This window comes from Rhinopithecus bieti, unplaced genomic scaffold (assembly GCF_001698545.2).
Source record: "Rhinopithecus bieti isolate Rb0 unplaced genomic scaffold, ASM169854v2 scaffold_44948, whole genome shotgun sequence".
NCBI classification, from domain to species: Eukaryota; Metazoa; Chordata; class Mammalia; order Primates; family Cercopithecidae; genus Rhinopithecus; species Rhinopithecus bieti.
The window spans coordinates 259,825-262,999 of record NW_016818762.1 but is presented as its reverse complement, the minus strand read 5'-3'; positions in this window follow the sequence as shown (position 1 = coordinate 262,999).

Genomic DNA, 3,175 nt, shown 5'->3' with positions numbered 1-3,175 from the left:
ACCAGCTGCTACAAGAAGCACATGGAAGCTGTGTACATCTTATAAATATATTTAAAGTATTTGATTTCAAAGATATAATGCAGCTTCTCAAATATCACACTACTCAACAGTTGCATTAACGTTTCTAAAGAAGCACTAAGTTTCATGTCATCTAAACACAAAACTTATGAGTCCTTCCACATCAACTTTTATTTTCAAAAACCTGTTAGGTCCCACTACCTAATACAGATACAGAATAAAGTCATGCTGTATTCACTTATTTCCAATTATAAAAGTCTATCATGTGTCCAAGTAAATCTTAAGATACATGACGTAATACTATTCTAAAACATTAGCTACTCTCTTGAAGACACCAAGCACATCAATCATTATAATTACTGTAGCTTTTATTAATTCTAAACTTGTCAATATTTATTTATTTATTTAGAGACGGAGTCTCGCTCTGTCGCCCAGGCTGGAGTGCAGTGGCCGGATCTCAACTCACTGCAAGCTTTGCCTCCCGGGTTTATGCCATTCTGCTGCCTCAGCCTCCCGAGTAGCTGGGACTACAGGCGCCCGCCACCTCGCCTGGCTAGTTTTTTGTATTTTTTTTAGTAGAGACGGGGTTTCACCGTGTTAGCCAGGATGGTCTCGATCTCCTGACCTCGTGATCCGCCCGTCTCGGCCTCCCAAAGTGCTGGGATTACAGGCTTGAGCCACCACGCCCAGCCAACTTGTCAATATTTAAATAACTGATGAAATTTAAGGAGAACTGTAGTTTGAATAGTTTGTCAAAGTATAATTTCTACACAGAAGTCTTCAGAAACTTTCAAAGCTATCTTTTGCATTTCATATCTTGGAGATTTGTAGAATGCAGTTGTACTTATTAACTACAAAATGGAGCCTGACACAGCAGAAATGGCTGATTATCAGACCATGCCAATAACACGGTCCTAAATCAATACTATTGGATTTTCTTAAACGCCTAACATTTTAGGTTTCTTTTCATTGCTGTATTTTCTTATTTTTTTTATTTTTTATTTTTTTTGAGGTAGGGCCTTACTCTGTCGCACATCCTGAAGCATGGTGACGCAATCTTGGCTCACTGCAACTTCCACCTCCCTGGTTCAAGCGATTCTCCTGCCTCAGCCTCCGGAGTAGCTGGGACTACAGGGGCCTGCCACCACGCCTGGCTAATTTTTGTTTTTTTGGTAGAGTTGGCGTTTCACCATGTTGGCCAGACTGGTCTCGAACTCCTGACCTCAAGTGATCGGTCTGCCCTGGCCTCCCAAAGTGCTGGGATTACAGGTGTGAGCTGCCCCACCCATAACTAAACTTACATGCAGTTATCTTTAAAAAACTAATTTTATCATCACTTTAAAAAGCTCCTAAATGACAAAACCAATCACAAAATATTTTAATTCAAAAAATTAGAAGAGTATTAATTTTCTGTTGACTTGCTTTGCTGTTTATTAACTTAGTAAGTTAAAAAAATGGAAACTAGCCAGGCATGCTGGCTCATGCCTGTAATCCCAACACTTTGGGAGGCCAAGGTGGGCAGATCACGAGGTCAGAAGATCAAGACCATCCTGGCTAACATGGTGAAACCCCGTCTCTACTAAAAAAATACAAAAAAAATTAGCTGGGCATGGAGATGGGTGCCTGTAGTTCCAGCTACTCGGGAGGCTGAGGCAGGAGAATGGCATGAACCCAGGAGGCTGAGCTTGCAGTGAGCCGAGATTGTGCTACCACACTTCAGCCTAGGTGACAGAGCCAGACATCGTTAACAACAACAACAAAAGAATAATGTAGATAATATATATATATATATTTTTGGAAACGAAGTCTCACTCTGTAGTTGAGGCTGGAGTGCAGTGGTACTATCTCGGCTCACTGCAACGTCTGCCTCAGCCTCCCCAGTAGCTGGGACCACGGGTGCCCGCCACCACGCCCAGCTAATCTTCTGTATTTTTAGTAGAGATGGAGTTTCACTATGTTAGCCAGGATGGTCTCAAACTCCTGACCTCGTGATCTGCCCGCCTTAGCCTCCCAAAATGCTGGGATTACAGGCGTGAGCCACTGGGCCTCACTGCTAACTCTACCCTTGATTCCTGGAAAATGAGGTCCGATTCAAATCCAGGCTCATTTCAGGTTTTGTGGATAAATGCAATAGAATAATTCTGGAAGCAAGTCATTCTGGTGATTCAGTGTATTCCAGGACTCCCATGACAACTCTTTCTTACCCTAGAAAAAGTTAACGCTTTGCGTTAACTCTCTGTACCTTTGGTGTAAATCCAGTGTCACAACTGTCCTGGGCAGGTCCAGGTCCAGGACATCTTTTAGACAAATCCTGGTTTAAATCTAAATGAAAATACAGAATATACTGTAAAGCTTAATACTCACTATCTGGGGAAGGAATCCTTATCTGGACTCCTGGCATCTCCCATCTGAAAACTTCTTAGTTCCGAGAGTAATAATTCTCTATATAAAAGAAATTATAACAAGCTTTGCTAGGAAAAATGTATTGTCAGCTATGAGGCTACCCTTTCATGAATTTTTTATATTTTTATTTTTTGAGACAGAGTCTTGTCCTGTCGCTAGGCTGGAGTGCAGTGGTATGATCTCAGCTCAATGCAACCTCCACCTCTTGGGTTCAAGCGATTCTCCTGCCTCAGCCTCTCAAGTAGCTGGGACTACAGGTGCGTGCCACCATGCCCAGCTAATTTTTGTATTTAGTAGAGATGGGGTTTCACCATGTTGGCCAGGGTGGTCTTGATCTCTTGACCTCATGATCTGCCTGCCTCGGCCTCCCAAAGTGCTGGGATTACAGGTGGGAGCCACTGCGCCTTGGCCCCTTTTATGAAATTACTAGTACAGAGCAGCTATGTCTTTTGGTTTTTTATGACCAATTACTGTCTATAAAATACTTTGGTATATATATTTTTTGTAGTTGTACTGAGATTTTATTGAAGTTTGATTTTAGGAGATACTATTAAGTCAATGATTTGGCTCAGAGAAAATTGTAGTATCTACATGTTTTAAATATAGCATTGGAAAATGGGCTCAGTATACTGGATATATGATATGCAGTACTCACTTTCCTTGTTATAGTTGGTGCTATTACTGAATCAATCAAGTAGACGAAAAATTAGAAGCATACGGTGTTCAGGGAGGGAGAGTTTTTTTTTTTTTTTTT